Raw genomic sequence first — 23,026 nt, forward strand, 5'->3', positions numbered from 1 at the left:
ATACAAAAAGACCTCAATATTCAAATATAATAGTGCAACGTCAGGTATTTAAATGCTATGTCTAAATACATGGATATATTGCACAATTTTTATAGGTTGTGAACACTATTTTAGGCATTCAGAACAGTGTGTAGTTTAGAAATACACTGAATACTGGAGTTTCTTGAAAGATACTGAAGTGCTATTAATTTACCTGCACTCCACTTACTTTGTAGATGTTTCATTCACATTATTCTTTATAGATGAATTATATTCTCTGAATATATATATATATTATCTTTTTACTATCTCTATCCTCTGTTAATTATTTTCTATTTTCATTTCTTTTGACGCCAGTCTCCCCCGGCACACATACCAATATACACACACATTCTGTCTTATTCTGTTGTCCAGGCTGACTCCAGCTCTTGTTCATCTCTTCATGATGTTCTTTCTCTCTTCTCAAAGTGTATGCTTCTTCACTCTGTTCATATGAGAATCAGCTTTCTTAGTTGGGAATCATGCTTTCTCTTCTAGGTTAGAAGATCTTGTAATCTTCCTTCTTGATTTTCATGTAAAATTATACGTAGCACTTTATTTTCTTATTACATGTTCCAGTTCATCTCTCTTATAAAAGCTTTTGAAGGTGTGTTTTAAAGAGGATTTTCTCTTTTCTTTCCTGATCCCTCTTATAATGCTGTTCAATGAACTGTTTTTAGTGTTATCAAATTGGTTATCATAACACTTAGTTTTTTGTTGTTATTGTTGTTGTTAGAAAGAATATCATTCATTATGTATTTTCAAAGAGAAAAGTACATTTATACATGTATGGCTAGCAACTCAAAATATTACAAGCAAGTATCTTTATCTTGAAGCATATTTAAAGAAGCAAGAGGTCTTTTCAAAGAAGTAATGGTGTGATGAAGAAACTGTCATAACTGACTAGCTTTACATGGCTATTGTATAGTTAGATGTGTTACTTATACTGCAGTAGTACCTCAGAGACCTAGTTATGGTCCAGAAACTCACTGTGTGCTGTAAAAACAAAGTCAATTTCTGTGCTATAGCTGTTATACGACTGAGGAATTACATCCTTCCTTCAGGCAGCATCTCTCTTAAATGTGTCAGTGAAGCAGAATTTTAAATGGATGACTATAATACGAGTCAGTGGTAATATGCTACTATTCTTGTATTTCATGTATAAGCCCAGTAGAATAATATCTATAACATTTTCTTCAGAGTTTCTGGAGTTCCTTGCAATCCCCATAATCATATCCCATCAGACGTGAACTTTACAGTGTTTATAGCCTAGGGAATTCATGGTACATTCTTTCCTTCTGCAAGACAACTTGAAAACAATTGTCTTCATGTTCAATGGGTTAAGATACTAAACATGGTATTGTCAAACTGTAATTGTTTATGAAGCAAACATAAGATAGCAAAAGGAGTTGATTTATAAACAAAATAAACTCATTTAATTATATGCCTGCATTTTTACAGCTGGTATTTGCTTGACACATTGCTTGTTTACAGTACAGTGAGTGATTAACTCTTGTGACTAGAGAATAATTATTAATTATATTGTAATTTGGGAACTGTTATGTGTGTATCTGATAACTTAGGTTGTGCTACAAAGTCTGTTGGGCCAGAGGAGATTAGTTACATTTTTAAGAAATTAGGAAATGCCTGCATTGCACCTTATGCTTTGACATGTGTATTTTTAGTGAGCTGTGTAGTACTAAGCCTAATTGACCCAGACAATAGATCCATGGTCAATAATCTAACTGGAAAATTCTTTCCTCCATTTCTGACTTGAAAATTCCTTGCAAGAACAAGTTCATTATGAAAAAGTACTTGTATTTGTGCAAGCAAGCATTTTTGTTTCTTTAATACAATCAGTTCAGAAGAACTTCATTCAAAAACATTGGCTATAAAGAGTAAGATGTTCAAGAAGTTGATAACAGAATACAGATTATTTTCACTTTGAGGATAATGGTTAAAAGCAAATAAACCTAGACAATGGAAAAAAAAAAAAATAGTTGTGTGATCTCACGGAGGTTGCTTTAATGTTCATCTGCAACCTGTGAAAAATGTCTGGTCTCCTGCATTTAATAAATGTTACTGCTGTTGTAGATCTATTTTTTTCACTTTTTTGAGCAATACCTGTAAATGGCTGTAAGCAGAGCTCAATCTAGTAGATAGTTTATCCCATATGTTCTTTCTTCTACTTCCCTAACATCCAAGACACTGTTTTGTGATGATTACAATACTGCTATTTTTTACAATACTTACTTACAATACTGCTAGATTTGTGGAAAAAAGAATTTTTCCACACTATTTCTCAGATTTCATCATAGTTTTATATTCCCCTCTTCTCAGCCTACAAAATAACTTTACATACAACAAGTAATATAACTCCACCCACTTGAAATGAGGAGAAATAAGGGAAATTTCATAATGGAAAGTATGAACAATCCAGGTGTATGTTATCTTAGCTCACAGGTTTTCCTAACACTTGTTCTTCTGAGATCAGGCCTTTTGCTTCCAAAGGAAAATGGTGTGCTGGCATGAGGTATATCTCATAAATCATATTCAAACTTTTGTTGAAGTTATTGACCCCCATGTCACGGGTTTCCTCCATCTCTTGGAGGAACAGGAGATTATGTATTCTACACATTGAGCTCTGTGTGTTGTCCAAGAAATGTCCTGAATCACTGAGATTCTAGCAGAGCACAGTCAGTTGTAGTTATCTCATTTCCTCAGTTTATGGTTCTCTCTCTCTCTCTTTTTTTTTTTTTCCCTCCCCCTTTCTATTAATCATTTTCCCTTTTTTACCAAACAGAATTTCAAGGAAAATGGAAAATCCAATATTTGAATGTTATTTTCAGGTGTGTGTCTTCTACTTGAGTTCATGATAAAACGTTGCAGATATAGTTGGATCTCTTCCTATAATTTTAGGAGAAATTTCCTTTTTTGCTTTTTTTTTTCCCTGTTAAATAACTAAGCTCTTGCTTGTCTTTTTATTTTATTTTATTTATTTTATTTTATTATTTTATTTTTCCCCTGTATTCTGGCATCTGATGCATTCTTTACAGTAGATAAAGATGTCCTTCATCTCCATACAAAAGTGGGTAGACTTTTGTAACTGTTAGTATTTAGTCTTTCATTTTTTATAAGTCATTCTGTACTCTTAATTCTGTGTACATTCACCATTTGCTAAACAGAGCTCATCTCAGCTAGAAAAGGCTTCCTTCATAGAAATGTTTGCTTTTCTTTTTGTTTCTGCACTGCCTGCTTCTGCTCCTGCATTACAACTGTCTTTTACTCAGCCCAGTGGGACCCATTGTTTACATGATGACATTGGTTACATGATGACATGTAAGATACAAAACTTTATCAAACAAAAATTATTATGAAGATCTGTAGGAGAACTCCCAAGTCAGATAGTGTTCTGAGAAATAAAAAATATTTCTATTAATTTTTAGATTAATTCGCAAGAACCTCTTGAATATATTTCCAATATGTTACATATATATACAGAATGTATATATGATATGTGTACTTTTGTATACAGAAACCACCTGACTGAGGATACTCTCCATAAAGCTTCAGCAACTTCAGTGGAGCTGTTAGGACACAACATTTTTTCTGAAAGATGAAGAATGACAATTTCATTTCAGTAAAAATATATGTATTTAAAACCAATGTTTCTGTTTCTGTTTTTTGTTTGTTTGTTTGTTTTGTTTTGTTTTTCTTTGGTCAAAGAGCAAATTTTACACAAATCTTTGCTCTTTGAGGGTTTCATTACCATTAACATGGTTTTGGTGAAAAAATCTTACGTATTATTTGAAGATAGGATGACTGAGTGTAGAATTTATAGACCTAGCTCATGTTACCTGAACTGTTCAATGAGATTTTGGCCTCCTTTAGTACTCTGTACTCTGTTTACTGTGCAGGCTTGTAGTGGGTTTACGTGGCAAGGTTTTGGTAGCAGGGGGCTATAAGGGTGGTTTCTGTGAGAAAGATCTAGAAGCTGCCCCATGTTTGGTAAGGGCCCCATTGTTTTCCAGGTCTGAGCCAATAAGCGATGCTGTTTTGCGCCTCTGTGAGAGCATATTTAAGACAGGGAAAAAAACACTGCGCCAGACAGCAGCCGGGAGAGTCAAGGGAGTGAGGAACAGCACCAAGGTCAGTGTAGAAGGAGGGGGAGAGGTGCTCCAGGCACCGGAGCAGAAGTCCCCTGCGGCCTGTGGTGAGGACCATGGTGAAGCAGGATGTCCCCCTGCAGCCCATGGAGTACCACAGTGGAGCAGGGTTCCACACTGCAGCCCGTGGAGGAGACCACGGTGGAGCAGGTGGCCCTGCACCGACGGAGGCTGCCGCCTGTGGAAGACCCCTGCCGGAGCAGATTCTGGGCTGGACCTGTAGCCCGTGGAGAGGAGCCCACGCAGGAGCAGGTGACCTGGCAGGAGCTGCTGCCCATGGGGGAGCCAGGTTGGAGCAGTTTTCTCCTGAGGGATGGACCCCGTGGTACGGACCCATATCTGGAGCAGTTCTGGAAGAGCTGCTGCCTGTGGGAAGCCCACGCCGGATCAGTTCATCAAGGACTGCATCCCATGGGTGGGACCCCACAGCACAGGGGACGAGAGTGACTGAGAAGGAGCGGCAGAGAAGAAGTGCTGTAGACTGACCATAACCCCCATTCCCCCGTTCCCCTGCGCCGCTCGGGGGGAGGAGGTGGAAGAGGGTGAATGGGGGGGGGAAGGTGCTTTTGGTTTCTTTCCTTTGTTTCTCACTTCTCTAGCTTGTTGGTAATGAGCAATAAATCTTACTATCTCCTTATGCTGAGTCTGTTTTGCCCATTACAATAATTACTGCGTGATTTTCTCGTCCTTATCTCAACCTTTGAGCCCTTTTCACATATTTTCTCCCCATTCCTCTTTGAGGAGGGGGAGTGAGAGAGCGGCTGTGGTGGAGCTCGGCTGCCCACTCGAGCGGAACCACAACAAGGCTTTATTTTTATTAATCTGGGCAGGACCATATATCTGGCAGCAAACTGCTTTTAACAATGATATAATCTGACTGCCAGGTCTGTTAGGACATTCCTGCTTAATCAAATGTGTATGACTGTGGGGAGTTTGAATATGCATGAGAAATCCAAGTGTGCTATCCTACATCTTCAGTCACTGATATGTGTAAGAAAGACTTGACCGGAGTTTAAGGTGGCTGTAGGGTCAAACAAATTTCACAGTAAAAAAGCCAGCACATGTGGCCCCATGCTCTAGTTCCTGGTTCTTCTCCTAGAATTTCTTCTCCTGGATAGAATTTCTATCTTAGATCCTTTCTCCACTGGAAAACATTTCTGTAGGTACAACAGTAGAGGTGGTGTGTTCTCTGGATCTGTAGCAAGATTTTGACTTTAAGCCAGCTTGAAAACTCTGCATCAGGTAACTCAGACAGAAATGGTATATTTAGGAAGCCTGAGGCTGGTGGATACCATGTGTCTGTATCACTTGCCTGTATGTGGTAGCTACCGGATTGCTTTTTCTTTGTCCTCCATAAACGCAGTGGGTCATTTGGAGGTGCTACATAGTTCTATTCACTTGTGATTGGTGCATTTTCAGTTTTCTTGACTGTCTTAACATGTCAATGTTAGTGAATAGCTGTTCTTCGCTACCTAAATAAAAGAAGTCTATAACTTTTTATTTTGTAGCTATAACAAGGCAAATAGATCATTTATTTTGCTTTCAATGTATTTTAATTGCTCTGTTCCCTTGCACTGGTGGAACATTTCTATTTTCTCATAGCTTCTTTAGCTCATAGTTTAGTCTTTTATATATTGGATTATTTGGTCTTCAGACTGCCTTCTAAGTTTACCTGTGTTGATTTTACTCTTGGAAAAAAATGTCCTATAGATGTTGAATATTTATTTCCATTTATTGGATTTTGCTTCTTCTGTCATACTGCTGTTTCCTCTTGCTCTGACTACTCATTGTGACTTAATTATATTATTCTAAAGGAGACTTCAAAAGGTGTTGAAGAATTTTAACCTACATATGTTTGCATCTTTGCATTTGGTGTAGATATTTATTTTTTTTATTAACATCTTTTTTTCTTTTTAATATCACTGTAAAGTTCGTAATGCTCATAGTACTGTAATAATTATCCTAAAATGTGAACTTTAATTGCATTCCTGTTACCATAGCTTAGTAACTGAACATGGCTGCTGTGTGAAATTAAGGATTGACTTATGGTTTTCTCAAGAACGTCTCTTTTATATTGTAGAACATTTAGTTAAAATAAATATATGTAAATTGTCAGGGACTGTTTATGTACATCGTGTCCTCTTGTAACATTTGACCTGTTACTGCATGAATATCTAACCCAACCTACCCCACCCAGACATCCTACTTTTGGCTTAGTTGCCCACTTATACTTTGATATTTAGTGTGTAGAAACAGTGAAATAACCTCCTGCAACAAGGTATGCGTTTCACTATTCTTTCAATCTTCTTGTACTTATCTACAACCAATTTTGACCCACCTGCCTCACTCTGTTTAGTAGTCATTCTATCATATTTGTCTTCTAACATCAATTTCTCTTTATATTGTTACACATTATAGCTGTTTAACAGCTGTTGAATCCTCTTAGTTTAGGGTAGCTTTGTAGGCATGTGATCTCTGAAGTTACTGGGTTCTAATTCCCCTTTTCAGTACAAAAATCAAAAAAACACTTCTTTGTGCTTAAGAAATTTCCATACTTAGTGTACTTAAGATACGACTTGACAAACACTAAGAAAAGGATAATCTGTATTTCAAAACCTGGAAATTCCAAAATTTTCTGTATGAGTCTTGTTGAGAACACTCATTTGTTTCTATACAAAAGGAGGCAGACCTTGTTATTTTTCTGAGCCAGCTACTTACAGCTGGAGTTTGTTGTGTAGTTTATCTCTCTTTCCTTCATTTTTCTGCATTATATAGATTGCTGTAACTCTTGGTTTTCTTAAGAGCTGTCAGATGGCACTGGTCACCATATGCTTCTATCTTCCTTAACCTAGACCACACTCTAGATGACACTATATCCTCACTCAAAAGTCATCTGATTTATTCTATGGGAACGGAATTTTAAAGTAATACTTGAAATAAGCATTACTTAGTTCTGTGAAGATATTCCATTGGGTACAGAAAAAGTGTAGTTGTTTGCCTGTTCCAAAGGACACCAAAGGACTGAGGCAACAACATCTGCTACATGCAAAGCTGAGATTTGATCCTTGATGCAGTTCTTGCCACTATTGTTATCAACAAGATTTATTACTTAGTCTGGATGATTTTATATGAAGAATTCCTCAGGCTGGCAATAAAAGGGAGTCTATCATCTCCTGATTGCATTTCTTACCACTTCTGCTTGTTGTATGGAATCTTATTTTGTAGGATGGGAGGAGACAGGATATGCAAAAGTGTAAAATTACGTACAAGTAATTGTGTTTGTCATAGTCTTGTTTTCTCCCATCCTACCTTCCTCCCTCTTTCTCCTTTTTGCATTATAGTGACTTCCTCCATATTAGTATATTTCCTAAATCTGAAAAAAAAAAATCTCTTTTTGTTCCCTTCCTCCCCCCCCCCCTTTTTTTTTCTCCAATGACTACAAGGGGGAGAAAGGGTGGAAGTTTACTGTATGTAATACCCCTGTGATTGACAGTCTTTTTACCTCCTAGTTCCTAGTAGGTAGATAACGCTTGCTGTATGGGATCTTGTTTTGTAGGGTGAAAGAAGAGGGAGGACTACAACAAACACAAATAGTGGTATGTAATTTTCCCTTTCTCCTTTGTCTCTCCCTACTTACCAATCTTAACACAGAATGTTCTTGATCATATGATGATGTTTTGTACTGCTATTTTCTGCTTTTTAAAAAACACATCTTCCTGGCTTTTGTTATTTAATCGGCTGAAGTGTTTTGAGAAAGAGCGCAAATTTAAATACAATGTATTTAAATGAGTATTGGGTCATTCTATACTCATTCTTGGTCGCAATGAGACTGAAGTTAAACAAAACAGATTCTATATCCCATTATTATACCTTAGTCCTCTAGGATATAGTATATGTCCTATATGTATATGTATCCTCTAGTCATACACTATCTTTTAAAACACCTTTAAAAGGCTATAAAGTATATCAGATATTGGAGGAAACAGCTGCAATGGCAATTATCTGGCTATTAATTAAATCTACTATATTCATACAGTGTGCTATTTTTCCAAAAAGCTAATACTGTAGAGCTGATAGATAACTGTCTGATTTTCTGGGTCAAATTTCATTAAAATATTGTAAACTTAAATTCTAGTTGCAGAGTCTTAATTAATTCAAATGGCATGAGGCAAATCCATCCAGTATGCACAACAAGAACTGTCTGGAGGTTAGAGGGATATTTCTCATAAAATGAAAGGGAAGATCGCTGTAAGCACAGGACCTGTATTATTTTTAAGGGTAGGCTAGCACTTTAAAAAGTACTGTGCTCCTTAGTGTTTGATCATTTTGCTCAAAACCACAGAAGTTAGTCGTATTGTTATTTTTTTTCTTCTTCTTCTTTTTTATTTTCCTGTATTAAAGTGCCCTTAACTTCTGTCCTCATGTTAAAATGGTACAAATTGACAGTGTTTATAATGCATATATATATATAACATCATAGTTTTTGCACAAAGATTACAGAAAAAATACTGAATTCAGTTATCAAAGGAATAGAAAAAACAAATGAAGTGTCAAAAACTTGTTTCAAGAAAGATACCATCTTCATTAAAGAAACTTTTCTTAGAATTAATAGGCTATTTGTTCATTATTGCCTGAGAAACAACATGCCTGCCCAGTGAATCATCACTAGTTTCTATGACACCCTTAAGATCCGGAGAAGTACACCTACAGCAAAACAAAACAATAAAAAAAATAAAAAATTGTATGGTTGTATGTTCAATTCCTAAATATCTGTGAAATGAAAGCTGCATTTGTGTTTACGACAGTGATCAGAAGGTTCTTCCATTTCAACTGAAAACAAGAATGAAACCCAACAAAAACTCAGAAGATTAGTGAATCAGTACTCCTTTTGATAAGGGCACATTAGGGATCAGATCCTGTATGTTAACCGACCCACACAGATTGTGTGTCAAGAAAGTAAATGGAAAGGCAGAATAAATTTTATCTGTTTGATACTCAGTAAAATAATCTTAATATCTGCTAGGAGAAAAATCTATTATAATGGTTTACGTTAATTCTCAGCATGCCGCTGTGGACTAACCTATGATGATGCCTCTGGTCAGAATATTTCCTTCTATTGTGAAACTAGAAATGACTTTTTTTTTTTTTTTTCCTGGTTCACTTAAAAGGAAATTCAGCCTTTTGGTGGAATGATATTTCCCTGTCTAAGATAAAATCTAAATTCATGTTGTCAACATTGAGCAAAACTACTTCATCATGCTGGGAAATTAGTCCCCAAAGTGTACTTTATGCGGATAATAACTTGATGTTTTGGAAAAATATGAAATAAGATAATAGAGAACTAATTAAGATGTAGAGGTTTTGCATGTCTTTTCCTTCTGGCATTTTGAAAAAAGTTAATTGCTTTTATTCTGAGGTTCATAATATTACCATTAATTTTCATGATAACTTTGTTGCATAGACATGACACATACTGAATAGAGCTGTCTGTTTGATAGAGAGTGCATGGGCTACTAAGATGTCAAGAAAAATTGCACCTTTAGAGTTGCAAATTATTGTGGATTAAGTTCTAATTGAGGTGGATGTGGAAGGAATTACTTTTCCTTTTTTTTTTTAATTTAATCTCATTTTATTTTATTATTTTATTTTATTTTATTTTATTTTATTTTATTTTATTTTATTTTATTTTATTTTATTTTATTTTATTTTATTATTTTATTTTATATGAGCATGATTTGTCTGCATAACCTTCACAAATCCTATGGAAATGATAGCTTCCTTCTCTCCATACAGCATAGAAGGTTGTCCATTTTAATTTCAAGAGGTTTTCTTGGACTATAGCAGAGTGGCAGCCACCTCTGGGTTATATTCTCTTTTTCTGAATACTGAATATGTGGAAAAACATATTCAAAAAATGTGTGGATGAAATTTGTGGATGAAAATATGTGGATGAAACATATTTTAGTGGAAATAGGTGTGTAGTGAGTATTTTACCAGCCGGAATGGAAAGGAATAGCAGAACTTGGATACTCTAAGATCCCATGGCATCACTGTGGCACCTAAAAGTCCTGGTTAGCAACAAAGATCCCATTATCTGTGTTGGCTGAATTGTGAGTGCAAAATATATGTTGCATCACATGAGTCTTGCATTTTCTGTATTTCCTGCAAATAGTGTTTACAACAACCCTCTTAATGTAATAAAATAGATATGACAATTTACTAAGACTACTACAAACCTTTTCAAGCAAAGCTTTCCTATGGACATAAGTGGATACTTAGAAACAGATATGTGGTTGTTCTTTCTGCAATTTGCTAGATTTTTATTATATTTCTATTATAAATAATGAAAGACAACATTTAGGAATACTGAATGGTTGATTTTGAGAATGGATAGCTAGAGTATGAAGTCTGCTATATTTAAAAAATAATAATATTTCTAGTTCTTCAGTCATACTGAAATCTCACATTGTTAACGAGAGATGGCATGGCTGAAATTCTCTCAGAACATGAAAACTGTGTAACAAATGTTAGGTGTAACAATTCAGATTAATAGTAACTTCATGTCCAAGCCTGTTTATTTTGCAGCTGGGATTTTCTTTTGGCAATCTTTTCTTTTTCTTGTTTTATGCCAAATATATAATATTTTTCTTACTGTGAGTATAATGACTTTTGCCTTTAAAATCATTTCTGGAGTCCTTTGTTTTTGCTCTTTAAGCCTATAATTATTATAACATGTTTGTAAATATGCCTATCCATTTTGTTTTGCCTGTTTCATTATTAATAATTCTCATAAGAGAAGCAATTTCTTGTGCGTACTGAAATGGGATTCTGATGGTACTATAAAAAGTGTTAGTTGTGGGATTGATGTCGAAACAAAAGAGTTGTCAGCCAACGAGAAGCAGCAACTTTCTGCATCTACTTCCTAGGACAGGAGAATTACCAATATACTATCTTTCCTGAGGGTGTGGCAAGAGAAACCTATACCACATCCGCAATGAAATGAACTCCAGACTAACAATGCTCGAGAAACGTCTTCATGTTATCACTTCCTTCATGTTATGGCACCACTGAAGTTATGTCTGACCACTACAGGATCTTTTTTACAGGATCATTCAGCACATCTCCCTTTAGCTTTATTAGGAGGTAGGCAATGAATAGGTTACTTATTCAGGCTCAGTAGAGACACTGGCCCCATCAAAACCTGTTCCTTCCCAACCTTTTGTCCTAGCACCATGCCCAGAACCTGGGGAGGAGGGAAGGTAAATTGTTATTTTCACATTTCTTATCAAGTCATTTGTAGCTCTGAGAGGTCTACTATTTCTGTTCATGTGAGTTTTTGATAATTCATACACTGAAGTGCTTCTGCATTTTAAAAATATTAAATTACTCTATAAGAGATTGAAAGAAGAAAAATTTCTCTTTTTTAACAGATGATTTTTTTTTTCCAGTGAAATGAACTGTTTATGTAATAAGTTTATAACACAAAGAAAGATTAGTGGTCTCAATAAAAGTTAGGTTTCTTTACCTTATAAAGAATGAAATATAAACATTAGGTTCTATTCTTTTGCCTAAGAAGCCACATGCTTTTTTTTTTTTTTTTTATTTTCTGATCAGAACACTGGTAGTGGTCTTCCTCAGAGACCTTTCCAAAGTTCTGTGTTACATGTTAACTTCCTTTAAAGAGATAAACTGGATAATTAATAGATAATTTTCTTTTCAGTCCTTTCATAAAATAATTTAGTTCATATTTAATTAATTTATTGTATATTTATTCACTAAGCATAAGAAAAAAAGTGTATTAAAGACCCTTGTGAAGGAGGGAGAACTTGCAGTAGTATTGAAAAAATAAAAATAAAAATAAAAATAAAAATAAATAAAAATAAAAATAAAAATAAAAATAAAAAAAATAAAAATAAAAATAAAAGCAGGTTTTGTAACACTACTGTTTGGGAGGTATATTGAGATGCCAAGCCTAAAAGATGTTGAATCATCAAAGATAACTAGACATTTAGTCATTTCTCTGAGGTAACTTCAGGAGTTCTTACTGAGAAATCTGGCTTTTTTTTTTATCTATCTATCTATCTATCTATCTATCTATCTATCTATTTATCTATATCCTTTCTGTTCATGTTTGATGTGCTCAGTTTAAAGCACATCTGTTTGACAAAGTATTCAAACACTACAGAATTATCCAAGAATTTGAAAGTCATGTGGTCTCTCAGCTCTCCCACGGTGACCATCAGTATAGCTCTTCCTTCAATATGCTTCTTACCAAGCTACATATTGTGCTGTGCATTGTTTCCAAATGCCAGCCTAAGCTGCTACTGTCCCCCCTCTCCCCACTTATTTTTTCCTTTTTTTTTTTTTTTCTGAATGTATCTTACTTTCAGAAAAACAAAACAATACAAAAACACACCTGAGGCAGAGGGTAGCTGTATATGAACATACAGGAAAAGAAAAAAAAAAAAAAAGACAAAGTTTTGCATAAAAAGGAGCCTGTCTTAGATGTTCACTGCACAGAGCAAACCAGCATTCCGTGGTCTTATGGTATGGACCTGTGATGGGAGAAATCAACAGAGACGCATGTTTGGATGAGTGATCTAGAAAAAAATGGTCCCATGCCTGTCTTCTCTGTTCTCTGCATGTACACCGAAGATATAAATATGTGTAAAATGTATCTTAAGCTCTAGCATCAGTTTAGTGCTTACCTACACTCCCCTTAAACGTGGGAGGATTATTTGGCTGTTTTCTATGCAACTGCAAAGAATACTTCTAACACAGAAATAAATTATTTATCAATCAACTTCATTTTTATAAACAGATATGCAAAAAAAAGAACAACGACCAATGGAGTTTAATTTAATTAATACTTAGTAGCACTTATCTTATTTCTAAACTGAAATATAATACTTATTTTATACCTGTGAAGCAAATATAATGTTTTCTGATTTAGAGCAGAGTTCAGAAAAGTTACTGTAATGTTAATACGTAGATAGTAGGGAGGTCCGTGGCTGAAAGAACTCTTGCTTTTCTATCTGTCCAACCTGGTATTTTGCTGTTCTGAGTTCTTGTGTTATTTATTTGACCTAATTTGATTATGTTATTTCCATTTGACCCACTGAATTTGGAATGTTAGCCATGTTTATTAAGTGTATTAGAGTCAAATGATTTACCATGGAAACCAAAGATTTCCCAGTCTTCATGCAATATTCTTGGAACCTGTCTTATTAATAATGGAATTTATTTTGCCATCTGCTTGATACAACCGATTTCGTTCAAGTAAGCTGAAGCAAAGGAGATGATGTGAACTACACAATTTTTAAAACCTCTCTTATTGAAAAAAAAATTGAAAAAATATACTTTATCTATGAAAGGCAACAGATTGTGCTTTTTACCACAATCATTTTTCTTATATACTGGTGACTGTCCCTTTCATGTAAGACGTCAAAATCACATGAGTGAATTTACAGAGGTTCTGACTGGGACTCTGCAAGTCAATAGGAGCTACGGCAGTCCTCCCTCTAAAAATAAATGGCCTCATTTTTAGACTGAAGAAATTTTTGCTAAAGCAAGAAAAGTGTCACTGCCAGATGGTGATGGAAGCATTACTACAGAAAGGGGACATTAACAAAGATACACTCAGCAAAGCAATTGTTACCATAGTTACAGGATGCTAAGCATTTTCAAATAAATAAATAAACAAAATTAGCCTGTATTATTTAGATATCTCAATGGGGAAGAATAATTTTGGATGATTTTTTCCTTTATGAAATGGAAGAGTTATATGTAGTATTGCTTAAAACTTTTTTACAGCACTCTCTTTGCTTACTAGGTGTGTTCCTTTCTAGTTAAGTACCTTTATCAGCTGTGTTTATTTTTTCTTCTAGAACAAATACTTTTAATTAGTGTGATGGTTTTACCCTGCTGGGCAGCTGAGCTCCATCCCAACTGCTCTCTCACTCCCCCTCTTCAAAAGGAGAAGGCGGAGAAAACACAACACAAAGGGCTCACGGGGGCTCATAAGAACAGGGAGATCACTCAACAGTTATCGTCACAGGCAAAACAAACTCAGCATAAGAAGATTAATATAACTTATTGCCTATCACTAGCAGACTAGAGCAGTGTGTAACTAAAAGAAAAGTAAAAACACCTTCCCCCCCGGCACATCCTCTCCCACTTCCTCCTGTTGAGTGACATAGGGAATAGGAAATGGGGATTGAAGTCAGTCCATAACACTTCATCTGTAACTCCTTCCATAGTCAGTATCTTCCCTTGCTCCAATGTGGGGTCCCTGCCATGGGATGCCGTCCTTCCTGAACTGATTCTGCGGGGGCTTCCCACAGGCAGCAGCTCTTCAAGAACTGCTCCCATATGGCTCCATATGGGGTCCATCCATCAGGAGCAAACTGCTCCAGCATGGGTCCCCCAGGGGTGGCAGATCCCCCCAGGCCCCCTGTTCTTGTGTGGGCTCCTCTCCATGGGCTGCAGCTCCAGCCCAGGGCCTGCTCCTGTGGGGGCTCTCTATGGGCTGCAGCCTCCTCCAGGCCACATCCACCTGCCCTTCCACAGGCTGCAGCATGGAGATCTGCTCCACTGTGGGGCCTGTCTGGAGCTGGCTCTGATCTGACATGGGGTAGCTTCTGCACTCTGCTCACAAAGGCCACCCCTGAAGATCCCTCTACCAAAACTTTGCTTCATAAACCCAATACACTTAGTCCCTTTCTATATTATACCACCATGTCTGTACAACTGAACAGAGTGTAATCATCTATATCATTTGGGAGAATAATTAGACTGATAGAATAATATGGCAAAAGGTGAAATTAATGTTAACATTATAAGAGCTCCTGACTGTCTTTAGTTTGTGACTGACAGCTTGCTGTGTTAATTACCAAATAAAAAGGTAGTTTCATGGAAATGCAGACACATTAAAGAGTCTAGAATTTGGTCTGAGTCACCATAAAGTGGACTAAATAAAGCCTTAGAGGAGGGAAGAGTCTGAGGTAGAAAACAATGTTAAAGCAAGTGTATTTTAATATAGGAAGCAGTAGTATGCATTTATTGCCACATGGGCAAGGATAACATCTTTACCATGATAACATCTTTATTGTTACATCTGTGTGCTGTGCAGATTGTGGGGTTTTTGTCTTATAAAAACTGTTTGAGCCATAACAAAAGTTGAAGAACTAATAAATCAAAAGAAAACCAGGCTCTTCTCTCAAAGGGCCTCAAACAATGCTGTTTGGGTATTTCTATCCTCCTCTTTTGCTAGAGATACTAATCAGATATCACTTATTTAAATAAAAATTGTGACTTTCTAATTCCAAACAGGTTAAGGCCAATCTGACAGGAGTTTATATGTGAGAGATTTCTCATCTTTACAGGAAGCACCGATGAGATCTTGGATATTTTGTTCTGGAGATCTTCTCTGTGTTTGAAAAAGCATTCTGACTAAAGGCCTGAAAAGGTTGAGATGTGGCATGGGATTGTCCTTGAGCTAATTTGACAATTTATTATTTTATATAGAAATTGTGGCAATTGTGTTGTTGGTAGCAAATCATTTTCTCTTTAAAGTGTTCACCACCGACCTGAGCATATGGAAAATTGGTGTTGCTCCTATAGCTGAGCTCTCCATTCTGCAGGATCACACTGTGTGTTGCATTTGCACCATCTGTCACTATTTTAAATATTTAGATTAATGGTCTAACAGTAACCTAATGTCTCAAGCTATTAATTGCTCTCTATCTGTGGAAAGGGAGACAAAGAGAAACTGATTTCCTCCAGGAAAAGTTATTATAATGTATTTTTTCCACTTAAAATATTTTGTAGATCTGGGCCAAATACGCTAATACAGTTTAAGCAAGCAAAATATTCAGATGTGAATAATCCATGAATATACATAACAAATCATATTTAATTACATTTTGATGTCTGGATAGAAGCCAGTATGTTTTCTCAAGTCTCATAGGGAAACTGCACAGACTATTTATGCATTGTTTCATAAATTGTTTTACCACCATGCTTAGTTCTGTTCTTGAAGCGTATTTTAAAGCTGACTTCACTGGCTAAGACCAGGATCATATTAAAAACAAAACACAAATTTCAGCGTAAAAGCACCAAAGAATGCTCTGGTGAAAATTTTTCACTCATCCCATCTGAAAAAGTTTTTTGATCTGTTTTTTCTGTTTCTTTCAATGCAATAAATTTCCCCCATTAAGAGATTTTTGATATTTAATTTGTTATATTAGGCAGTCTTATAAGCTACCTCTAGCCTTCTTTCAATATTTGGATGTCTTGAATTTACTAATCATTTTACATCTGTGGAATATCAACATCATATCTTGAGAGAATGTGGTAGGTAACTGTTATATTTGTTGTAACATTTAATAATAATAATGTACATTTGTCCTGAAGAAGTGATTTGTGGTCTGAAATGTACACCCACATAAACATCTTTTAAAATGTGTCATCAAGTTTCTTAATGATAAACAAATGCATTCTAGTTTTTGTTTTGTTTTGTTTGTTTGTTTGTTTGTTTTCCATTTACTCCTCTCACTTTTTGGGATGCACACTTTTTAAAAATGACTTTGTCGTCGTTGTTGTTATTAACCCTTTTATTTATCTTCTCTGTAGTAGTTAGTACCTCATTTTCTGTGGTTCCATAAATAGATAAAGATTTCAAATACATTTCCAGCCAGAGTGAAAGCAAAATCCAGAGGAACCAAGAAAAAATTATATTTTTAAAATATACTAGAATTATCATAAATAAGCTGCACTGTTACTTTAGCCATTTAGTACATGTGTTTAAGTGATAGAGAAATGTGCGAGTATACGTTTATTTGTCTTGGTCTTAAAATTAGTCATTTTTTCCAGACATTTATTTCCATAAATATTTAGTTTGTTATGGTATGCATACTTAGTCTTGCTAAGGTAATGCAAGATAAATTTATTACAAAAGCTGTTATTTTCTTACACATGTGTAGGTTACTTCACTGCAAGATACAACAAATTAATTCATCTATATTTGTTGTGCAGGCCTGCAAACCCAAACAAATTAAATAAAGTGTCCTGGTTTCAGTTAGAACAGAATTAATTTTCTTCCTAGTAGCTGGTGGAATGCTGTGTTTTGGCTTAGGATGAGAAGAGTGCTGATAACACCCCGATGTTTTAATTGTTGCAGAGCAGTGCTTATACCAAGCCAAGGACACCTCAGCCTTTTGCTCTGTCCTGCCAACAGGCAGGCTGGGGGTACAGTAAGAGCTGGGAGGGGACAGACCCAGGACAGGTGACCCGAACTAGCCAAAGGGGTATTCCATACCATCTGACGTCATGCTAAACAATATATAGGGGTGGCTAGCCGGGGGGAGGGGGCCGGACTGCTCGGGGTTAAGCTGGGCATCGGTCAGCGGGTGGTGAGCAATTGCATTGTGCATCACTTGTTTGTACATATTATTAGTAGTAGTACTATTATCATCATTGTATTATTATTATTATTATTATTATTATTTTCCTGTCTTATTAAACTGTCTTTATCTCAACTCACGAGCTTCACTTTCCATTTCTCTCCCCCGTCACAGAGAGGGAGGGGGGAGGGTGAGCGAACGGCTGCGTGGTGTTTAGCTGCCAGCCGGGTTAAACCACGACAGTCTTTTTGGCGCCCAACGTGGGGCACGAAAGGTTGAGATAACGGCAGATCTGACCAGAGTGTGTTAAACTAAAATTGGTATAAGTATTAGACCTGCTTAATAGTCACTTGTCATAATGCTGATTGCTTTAATCTCAACTGTGCTGCGCCTGTTTTCCAAATTGAGTATTATAGCACGTTATTTTCCGTATGTGCTCTCTGTCATGTTGTTTATCCTCTCCGGGCCCTGGTTTCAGACCATTATGGTACTGTGTGTCGTATCAGTGGCTTATGAGATGATGAAATATCTGGCCATGACTCTAACCTGGTATTTGTACTCAGTAACATCTTCGATTCTATACTTTGGAAACTGTATTTTGGAAACTATTAGCAATTGTATCTGTTGCCTTTTTTCATTAGGGAGTCAATCTGTGGAGGGGAAAGGGGAAGATAATTTTTCTTACTTGATCACTCTCCCTTTCTCCTTCACCACCCCTGTACCCTCCTTGATCACTCTCCCTTCCTCCTTCACCACCCTCTTATCCTCCGAGTTTATTACAATAGCTCTCCAAGATATTGAATATCCTTGGGATACTCAGACCAGCATAGTCCTGTTGTTCTGCCTCCTGAATGCACTTCAGGTTCTGCTTAAAGTTAAACAACTACTTAGGAAGCTCATCCGGAGATCTGCCCGGAGGCAGTATAGTTGTGGGTGGCAGGGAGTATGGGAGGATATGGGCAGGCATCTAGACCAGTTGGCACCCCCAGTGTTTTGGAAATTCACCCCTGAACAACTGCAAAATCCTCAAAAACTGGCAGAATGCTTGAATAAAAGGTGTCGCGATTCAGGAAGTTCCAAAGTAACACAAATCATTGTAACATGCTGGGGCCTGGCTCATGCCTATCGAGCTGCCATGGATACTGCTATCAACTTAGTGACAGACCCTGCGGCCACTCCAAGTCCCGTGACAGATCCAACGGCCACTGTGACCCCTACGGTGGACTCTGCAGCCGCTCCAGTCCCAGCTTCTGCAGATGCTCCAATCTCAGCTCCTGCAGCCACTCCAGTCCCAGTTCCTGCAGCCGCTCCAGTCCCAGCTCCTGAAGCTGCTCCAGTCCCAGCTCCTGCAGCCGCCCCAGTCCCAGCTCCTGCAGCCGCCCCACGTTGGGCGCCAAAAAGACTGTCGTGGTTTAACCCGGCTGGCAGCTAAACACCACGCAGCCGTTCGCTCACCCTCCCCCCTCCCTCTCTGTGACGGGGGAGAGAAATGGAAAGTGAAGCTCGTGAGTTGAGATAAAGACAGTTTAATAAGACAGGAAAATAATAATAATAATAATAATAATAATAATAATAATAATAATAATAATAATACAATGATGATAATAGTACTACTACTAATAATATGTACAAACAAGTGATGCACAATGCAATTGCTCACCACCCGCTGACCGATGCCCAGCTTAACCCCGAGCAGTCCGGCCCCCTCCCCCCAGCTAGCCACCCCTATATATTGTTTAGCATGACGTCAGATGGTATGGAATACCCCTTTGGCTAGTTCGGGTCACCTGTCCTGGGTCTGTCCCCTCCCAGCTCTTACTGTACCCCCAGCCTGCCTGTTGGCAGGACAGAGCAAAAGGCTGAGGTGTCCTTGGCTTGGTATAAGCACTGCTCTGCAACAATTAAAACATCGGGGTGTTATCAGCACTCTTCTCATCCTAAGCCAAAACACAGCATTCCACCAGCTACTAGGAAGAAAATTAATTCTGTTCTAACTGAAACCAGGACATAAAGTAAACCTGACTGAACCAAACAAAATACCAGGAGAAGTTTGGAAATGGATGCTAGAACACGACAATGATACTTTTGGTCTTGATCAATGATAGTGAATCTAAGCCAGGGCTAAGTAAATATTGCTGCTGACTCAAACCTGCATGAAGCTTTGAAGTAAAGGTATCTCCCATGGATTATATAGACATCCATGTGCCATCTCTTATGCCATATAGGCATCCAGCAGTGCCGTCTCTTATGCAAATTATTTCCTTCTGTGTGCTCATAATTGCCACACATTCATGATTTCTTGGCTCAGGCAGAGTTACCCTTCTGCCTTGAGGTTCTCCTCCTGTTGCAGTTGGCATTGGAAGAGCATTGCTGGCAAGCCTCAACTTATTTATGCCACTTTCCCACTGTGAGTGTTTTTGTGTCCTTCATGAAGTAAATTACTTGTCACAGAGCTTGTCATCAAATGTCTGAGACTTCTAATTTGTGAATTTAGTTAGGAAGAGTTTGATTAGTTTTCCTTTGATGGAAACTGACCTTCTATATGGTGTTACACACAAGATTTAAGTGATATTCTGTTTGGTGTTGTATACACGATCAAAATGATTTTCAATGAAAATGAAGTTTCATCCATCACAAATTTTTGCAGTTGAATTGTGTTATCTAAAATTATTAATTTTTTAAAAATCTACTATTTTTGGGTAAAGAAAAGATTAAATGGATGGTCTGTAATATATAGATATATTTGAGTCTGTTATAGAGGATACTTGCACTAGTAATAGCTTTGGGGTTCATTGCTCTTTTAGTGGCACAAGAGGGGGGCAGAGGAAACGGAAAGATGGGAAAGTAGTTTTAAACTTTATTTTTCTTTTCTGGGAATTCAAACTGTTAAATAATACTTGTAGTTGCCCCCAAAAATATTACTGTATTTTAAAGTTAGGTGATTGATTTTAATTCGTATTTTACCAGATAGTGTTCTTATGGTTTGTTTGATAAATTCCTTTTAATTTTCTTTTGCAAGAAAGATTCAGCAAAAGTTGTATTTATCAAAGAAAAAAAAAAAAAAAAAAGTGGAAGGAATATGTCTATATTCACATCGAGCCATTTCTACTGCAAAATAAATATAAAAGGAAACATATTTTGAAATTTAATTAACAACTTGTAAATTTTTAAAATTCTTTATATATATATATATATTTTTTTTTCTTCCTTCAAATTTTTGGGGGGTCTTTATGTTTGTTTTTAAGAAGTTTACTCAGAGGAAGTAAAATGAAAGATTGAAGGAGCTTCAACGTATAGTGACATCAGGAAAAAAAACTGTTCAAAACTTTTAAACAAAATTACTATCCATTTGTTGTTGAAATTTTGGATTATGTAATGAGGAAAATAAATAACAGAAGAGCTTCAGTTACTATCAGAACAGTTTGGTGTTGAGTATTCACGGAATCACAGAATTGTCTAGGTTGGAAGAGACCTCAAGATCATCGAGTCCAAACTCTGACCTAACACTAACACTAACAAGTCGTCCACTAAACCGTATCACTATTTTTTGAAAGTATCTGATTTTTGACGCATTGACTAAGTGTGACTCTTTTTTTTTTCTACTTCATTTAAATAAGTATTCTGAGCTGAAATGATGCATAGGATGGGAAAATCAATGTAACAATCGTTGGAAATGCCTTTCAAATTGGTAAAATAAAAGTAAGACAAAATACAAACAAAATGTTTTTTTTTTTTTTTTAATCAATATATTACAATTAAAAAAAAAAAAAAAAAGTATTTAAATTTCAAATAATTCTGAGCATGCAAGCCTATTTTAAAACAAGTACCAAAATGCTCTACAGCTGCATCTACTTAGAAAAAAAAATGCTTTAGAATATCAAGTTTCTTGCAATACTATCAAATGAGGCTTCACAATCATAGAGGAAAAAGTCTTAGCTAGTATTTTCTTTCCTCTTGCTTTATAGTCATCTCTCAAATTGTACCCTGATTCAAGTGCATGGGGCAGCAGATTTAACTTTCGACATGTAATCTTGTTTGGTTATATGAATTTTATTTTTAGGAAATTTTCTTCAAATTCGTATATGTGTGTGTACACAATGTAAATTTCCCAGGGAAATGTTTCAATTATTCTTCCAATCACAGTGCTTATATACCAAGTAGAAAATATTTTTAATCTTGGGGGTAACTGTTCTATGATTTGATACATCAGTGAGCATGCTTATGTTGTGCCTTTTAAAAACGTTTCATTTTATGTGTATCTGTATTTAGCTTGTCCTAAGGTTTTATTTTGCTTATAGTGCCCTCACCTGTAACTTGGGGCCAACTGCAGAACTTTAGCATTTAAATTTTGCCTGAATCTTAACCTGAGAAATAAAGCTAAATGTATTATTTTGACAGCTGGAAACAGTTAATGTGTTCCAGCTGACTTTCATTAGTTTGAAAGATTATACTTGACATATTAATGTGTTTTTAGTATACCCTAAACACAGTTTACTTTTATGTCAAACCTCAGTTGTGCACTTCTGCTCTGTAATGGAGCCTGCAAACACTAATGAAGCAATTCATTGGCACTTTAGTTATAGGTATGATCCTTAATTTTACTATTTATCAAGATGTGGGGCACAACAGATCAAAACAGAAAACAATTTGTGTGGGAGACACAAAACCAATTTAATTGCTCTTTTGGTTAACACTGTGTTTCTTTATTTCTCCTTTCTTCAGTTTACTTCTGTTATTTTTGGATAAAATCTCTGTTAGAAGCTCATAAGAACAGAAGTTCATAAGCATATCTTTCAGTAACAGACTTCATAGATTTTTTTTTCAGAAACACAAATGAAACTGAAAAAGGTTATGCATTTAGTTTGGATTTTTTTTTTAATTTAATTTTATTTTATTTTTTTAGGAGGACTCAAAACCGTCTCCCAAATAGGGACAAATACCATATAGGTTACTTTAATTTACACCATTACTCACATTTTAGTACATAGATGCAGGGCAACAGCTGGTAGAGTACAGGTATTTTTCTAATGACAGAGCAAATGAGTGGGGTGCAATAGCTTCTTTTTGACAGGGAAGTTTATATCTGGCAGGATTTAATCACTGGCAGTATTAGATCTCTGAGATTCCCTTTTGTTGGGAACCTTTCTCTCTCCCATGGTCTTCCAGACTGTGGTTCCTTTGATCTTGTGTTGCCAGTCAGGCTACAGAAGCTAGTGGAGACATAGTTGTGGAAACTTTTAAAATAGTGGAAACTTTTAGATTCTATAAGTTCAGAGTTCTGTACAATTTTCAGGACTTAGGCAGCTTTCCTTATGTGTGTTTTCCTGGCAGGAGTTTATGGATGCTTCTGACAAATTCTTTTTTACAGGGCAGAAGGGCAGAATCTTACATACTGTAAATCGAAGCTTGTTCACATGCATGCCAGTGCATTCTCTTTCC

The 23,026-nt window shown here is 36.3% G+C and overlaps 1 protein-coding gene across 2 annotated transcripts in view; it reads left to right on the forward strand.

Moving 5' to 3' along the window:
* Positions 1–23,026, forward strand: part of FGF14 (fibroblast growth factor 14) — a 409,284-nt gene that overhangs the window by 226,536 nt on the left and 159,722 nt on the right. Inside the window, exon 2 of one of the 2 annotated variants that reach the window (XM_032198654.1) lies at positions 7,741–7,780. The exons of the other annotated variant lie outside the window; for it this stretch is intronic. The gene's annotated coding sequence lies outside the window, so the exon portion shown is untranslated. The remainder of the gene's footprint in view (positions 1–7,740; positions 7,781–23,026) is intronic. 2 annotated transcript variants of the gene reach the window in all.

This window comes from Aythya fuligula, chromosome 1 (assembly GCF_009819795.1).
Source record: "Aythya fuligula isolate bAytFul2 chromosome 1, bAytFul2.pri, whole genome shotgun sequence".
NCBI lineage: Eukaryota > Metazoa > Chordata > Aves > Anseriformes > Anatidae > Aythya > Aythya fuligula.